At 41.2% G+C, this 6000-nt stretch overlaps 1 long non-coding RNA gene across 5 annotated transcripts in view; it reads left to right on the top strand.

The window, feature by feature from the left end:
• The first annotated feature begins 1128 nt into the window (after positions 1–1128).
• Positions 1129–6000, top strand: part of LOC133101078 (uncharacterized) — a 151502-nt gene continuing 146630 nt past the window's right edge. For all 5 annotated transcript variants that reach the window (XR_009702588.1, XR_009702589.1, XR_009702587.1 and 2 more), the window contains exons 1-2: positions 1129–1313; positions 1833–2037. This is a non-coding gene — a long non-coding RNA (uncharacterized LOC133101078). The remainder of the gene's footprint in view (positions 1314–1832; positions 2038–6000) is intronic.

Here is a 6000-nt window from a genome sequence, read left to right as displayed (position 1 = left end):
TTCTCCCCTGACCAAAACTGTTTAAAAATGTGGGGTACTATCTCCTCCCAGGCAGACATAAATTTCAGTGCTGTCAAAATGCCCTTGCTGAATTCCAACTTTTCTCATGCTTGAAAGTGTTCAGTGTGTCAGCTTGGGCCACAGAAGGGTTGTCTCTTCCTTGGTTCCCCACCCACAACCCGAAATGAGTGAAAATCTCGTATTTACAGCACAATCTCAGATAACCCAAAGGGCATTCTCCTGATCCAATTTTTTTCCTGATTAGGGGTTAATCAGAAATATTTTCAGCCATCCTTGTGGAAAGTTTTCCTGGCCTTCCTATTACTTATGGGCCACCTATGCTGTGGCAAGCAGACTGATAATCAGGGCATTATCTCAGTATCCACCACTGCAGCCCAAATGTCTTCCACTGCAATATTCCTCCTTTTCTCAGCAGAACGCAGCCCAAACCTCCAAAGGTCACTCGGTAAGCTGATAAGTTTTTTTTTTTTTAATGCATGCTTATATGACACCTGTCACAATACAATCTAGTAAAATTGTTTCGAATGAAGTTCAAGACAAAGCACTCTTAGAGCCATCTTACGGAAAAACCCAGGGAACTTTTTGGCCAACCCAATAGAACTCCCGCCAAGACAAGTGAGGGCACAATCCTGTCCTATCAGCCCCGCTGCCTCTACAAGAGAGCTAAGAAAAATAAACGAAGAGAATATCTTATACAGTGGGGAGCTGCATGGGCACGTTACGGAACTAGGTTCATTTGCCCCCCACGCAGCAAGCCTAACGCAGAGATGCTGAGCTTTGCAACACAGAAAGGGCTCAGTTCACCGGGCAGCCAAGCGAGGAGACGGGAGCACAGATCTCCAGCGCACCTCCGGGAAGGCGGCGGTAGATTTAGGGGGTATTTATGGATAGAGCCGAGGCGTGGGAAGCGTGGGGAAAGGTGATCGGAACTAAAGTTACAGTCGTCTGTGGCTCTGCGCAGGCGCAACTAAGCTACAAGCTTCTTCCTGGGACAGAGTTCACGCTCTTAGGGCGGAGTTTTGGGCCCTCTGACGTCAAAAGGTCACCTGACAGACTTTCGTGCATGCGCAGTTGGTGGGTTGGGCGTCTCCACCCGTTTTAACCAGCTCGAGTTGGAACTGGACGCCGCTGACTCCAAATTTCTGTAAAACTACTTGGGCAAACATCTTGTTTAGGCCATGTGAGACTTGGAGGACGAGCAGGATTTTGTAAAAACAAAGCGAGCTGGATCAGAGAAGGCCGGTTACAGGTTTAATGGATCTACCCGATGATTACCTTGGTTTCAGGTGTAGGTCAGTGTTTTTGCTGTTTTATAGGACTACGGGTCAAATGCAGGGGTGGAGTGAAGTGGCATAGAGAGTGTTAGAAGGAGCCCTGGATGGCCTGGGCAGTAGGAAATGATGTGACCTTGGACAAGTCATTTGCTTTCCCCATGCTGCAGTTTCTTGCCTCTGAGATGAAGGAGTTGTACAGGGACCCTTGCTGGAGTCTCTTTCAGCTGTAACCTCTCTGATTCTATGGTGGACCTTTAGCTAAGTAGAGCCCCTGGAAGTTGTTTGAGATAAATTTCTAACACAAATTATTATATTTTAAAGGATTTGCCTTTTCTCCTTCATGTAGAGGATGGCAAATGAGCCCAGTGATCAAGGGTTTCTGACCATTGGGTTGCAGTAAGTTGAGGTTTTGCTCTGTGTTTGTTGGTACATGACCTCATCCCAGGACAGGGGACTCAGCACTGCCAGGGATTTTTTTTTTTTTTCCAGAGATGTATTCACTAATCCTTTTTGTTATTCTCATTCTTGTTTTTCAAGCAATTAATGAGGCCCCAGCACCCCGAAGACCCCCCAAGTTTTAAAAGTTTGCCCTGCTGCCTGCTGTTCTCCACGGAGAAGCTGCCAGTGGGCCTCAGAACTCTTCCTGGGTTAGTTTGCCCCAGCACGTGCATAGCCTCAAATGGCTCCTTGGGCAGCCTCTGGACTCTGGCTCTCGGATCTTAACTGGCTGATGGCACCCCAGGTGAGTCTAGTAAAGGTGCGGCTGTCTGGCTCAGAGAGGACATCAACCAGAGGAGTAAGTGTTAAATTTTTCCTTTCTCATTTTCTGCCTTTCCATCTCTCTGTGTGTCTCTCTCCTTCTCCACCCCATTTTATGGTCCGATTGCTTGGTTTCGCATCTATAAGTACAAAATATCTGTGGAGGAGCAGTGGAATGGAATGGTGCTTCTCTCTCAAGAGGGTCTGAACTATGATGTATCTTCTTTCTTGTGTATTCTGATTTCTTTCCTTTTTTAAAATCTGCAAAGTGTAAACAATGCATGTGTTGGAGTTGGAGACCTTGGTTCTGAGTTCTGAGAGCTGTGTGACGCTGGGAAGTTACTTAACCTCTCTGAACCTCACTTTTCTCAGTCCAAATGTGACATCATCTACACTGATACTGTGGTGATTGCTTTCTAACTTGTCCTCCTCCAAGTCACTCTCCTAAGGCAGATGGCTAGAGCTTTAAAGAACATAAAGCAAGCCTTAAAAATTTTTTTAAAAAAAATTTTACCTTTTTTATTTTTTTAACAATCAGTAGATTCTTTTTAACGCAATTTATTTAAACTGAAAAAAAAAAACAAAAAACCCCAAATCTTGTTAAATCATGCCATGACCCTGTTCAGTATCCATCTCTGACTTCCCAAAGTATTTAGAATAAATTCCAAGCTCTTTGTTGTGGTCTGAGAAGCCCTGCATGGCCTCACCTCACACCTTGCTGCCCTCACTCACTAGGTTCCCCCCACCATGCTTACTGCCCCAGGGCCCTTGCATATACTGTTCCTTCTGTTCAGAATAACCTCTCTCTACTCTTCTGGTAACTGATCCTTTGATCCCCAAGTCTCACTTTAAATGTTACCTCCTGAAACAGACTTTCCTTGACTCCCCTCCCCAACCTAATTTGGTGTCTCTGGTTATAGTCTTTATAATTAAAAAATTTTATTTTTATTTTTAAAAATTGTGGTAAAAGATACAGAACATAAACATTTACCATCTTAACTGTTTTTAAGTGTATAGTTCAGTGGCGTTAAGTACATTCACATTCTGGAGCAACTGTTGTCACCATCCATCTCCAGAACTTTTTTTCATCTTCCAAAATGGAATCTCTCTACTTATTAAACAAAAACTCACCATTCCCTTCTCTCAAGCACCTGATAACCACCGTTATACTTTCTGTCTCTAAGAATTTGACTACTCTATTCCTCATATAAGTGGAATCATACAGTATTTGTCCTTTTGTCACTGGCTTTTTTTCACTTAGCATATTGTCTTCGAGATTCATCTGTGTTGTACCACGTGTCAGTATTTCCTTCCATTTTAAGGCTGAATAATGTTCCTTTGTATGTGTATACCACATTTTCTTTATCCATTCATCTGTGGATGGACACTTGGGTTGCTTCCATCTTTTATATTACATTTGTTATTGTGAATGATGCTGCTTTGCACATGAGTATACAGTTATATTCTTTTATAGCGTTTTGTGCTTTTCCTTCAGATCTTGTGTGTTTATTCATTTACTCTCTAATCCTCCAGTAAACTTTAAGACATATAACAGGAACTGTTAACTGTTTTGTTTTGTACTATGATGTACCAGCTGCCTTTGCAGCAACTGGCATGTGGTGTTATGACATGAATGTCAGAGCTAACTTGTTTGTGTTCGAATCCTGCCTCTACTCCTTAATAGCTATGTGACTGTAAGCAAATAACTTAACCTCTCTGTGCCTCAGTTTCCTCACCTACATAAGATGAGTACTTGCCTCTTAGGATTATTGAAGGCATATATGTAAAGGGCTTAGAAGAGAGCCTGACCCATAATAAATGTTCAATAAATGTGCACCGTTATTACTGTCCTAGTAGATGCTCAAATATTTATTGAGCCAATATGTTAAAAGAATGAGATGATGCTGGAGATGAATCTATTTATTTCCCTCCTTATCTCTGTCTTTTGTATGCATCTTCATCGTCCTGCTCTTCACTGCAGGTGTAGATGCTAATGGAAGGCATTTTCCAGCATCTCAGTATGCTCATTAGAACGCCATTAGCAGAGCCTCTGTGAAGCTGTGGTTCTCAGCCTCGTGCACATTAGAATGACCTGGGGAATTATATTTAATATCTTGTAATAACCTATAATGGAAAAGAATCTGAAAAAGAATGTATACATATGTGTGTATATATGTATAACTTTTATATTTATCTATATCTATATAATGGAATCACTTTGCTGTACACCTGAAACTAACACAACATTGTAAATCAGCTATACTTCAACAACAACAAAAAGAATGACCTGGGGAGCTTTAAAAAATCCTGTTGCCTAGGCTGCACCTAGATCAGTTAAATCAGCAACTCTGGAGGTAAGACCCGGGCTTCAGTGTTTTTAAAGCTCCGCGGGTCATTGTGATATGTAGGCAAGGCTGAAAGTCATTGATCTAACGAATGCCTGGGAGAAGCTGGGAGGTAGCACCGGAGGGCTGGATGCTTGGGCTCAGCTGCTCAGAATCTAAGCATGCCTGAGTTTGGGGAGGTTTCTGTAACCTTAAAGAACAGACCTGTCGCTAACAAAAGAACCTACCCATGGTCGACAGTCATATGAACACATGTTCAACCTCATGAGAAAATCAAGGAAGGGCAGATTAAAAGACTGGGGTGACTATTCATTTGCTCCCCATCAAATTGGTACAGATTTAAAAATAATAATGATACCTATGGTTTAAGGTTATGGGGAATTGGGCGAGCTGGGACAGTCTGTCTGGAGAACACTTCAGCATTAAATGTCAAAATTTTTATAGGCTTTCATATCAGGTCTATTATGTATGGTTAAACAAAACAATTGGCTTGAAAAAAATTGTATTATTTTTTTCTGGCTACATAATTTATATATGTTCATTATAAATTAAAAAAAAAAGTGATCTCTAGCCCCACCAATCTAACATTGACTAACATTTTGCTGTCTATCTTTCACACATTTTTATACATGTATGTATTTATAAATTTTTAAGAGAATGTAAGCGTATTATGACTACCATTTTATAGCCTGCTGGTTTTTTCTACTTTATCATATTTCATATATTGTTGGTGCCAAATAAATATTTCTCATCTGCTTAAATGAATTAACATTTTCCAACAATGTAATTTTTAATAGCTTGAGATTTGATTATTATGATGTACCATGATTTAACTAATCCTGTATTGTTGGATATTTCTATTACAAATTACTTTGTCATCAATTTTTGTCTTAGTCCATTTGAATGGCTGTAACAGAATGCCATAGACTGGGTGGCTTATAAACAACAGAAATTTATTTCTCATAGTTCTGGAGGCTGGAACTTCAAGATCTGGGTGCTTGTATGGTTGGGTTCTGATGAGAACTCTCTTCTGGGTTTCAGATTGCTGATATCTCCTTGTGACCTCACATGGTGTAAGGGGCAAGGGCACTCTCAGGCCTCTTTTATAGGACTAATCCCATCAGGAGGGCTCCACTCTCATGACCTGATCACCCCCCAGAGGCCTCAACCTCCAAATACCGTACACTGGGGATTAGGTTTCAATATAAGAGTTTTTAATTTTAATTTTTTTTTTATTTTTTAACATCTTTATTGGAGTATAATTGCTTTACAATAGTGTGTTAGTTTCTGCTTTATAACAAAGTAAATCAGTTATACACATACATATGTCCCCATATCTCATCCCTCTTGCGTCTGCCTCCCTCCCACCCTCCCTATCCCACCCCTCTAGGTGGTCACAAAGCACAGAGCTGATCTCCCTGTGCTATGCGGTTGCTTCCCACTAGCTATCTGATTTATGTTTTGTAGTGTATATATGTCCATGCCACTCTCTCACTTTGTCCCAGCTTACCCTTCCCCCTCCCCGTGTCCTCAAGTCCATTCTCTAGTAGGTCTGTGTCTTTATTCCCGTCTTGCCACTAGGTTCTTCATGACCTTTTTTT

The sequence above is a fragment of the Eubalaena glacialis genome, chromosome 11 (assembly GCF_028564815.1).
Source record: "Eubalaena glacialis isolate mEubGla1 chromosome 11, mEubGla1.1.hap2.+ XY, whole genome shotgun sequence".
NCBI lineage: Eukaryota > Metazoa > Chordata > Mammalia > Artiodactyla > Balaenidae > Eubalaena > Eubalaena glacialis.
This window is presented reverse-complemented; position numbering and strand designations above follow the sequence as displayed.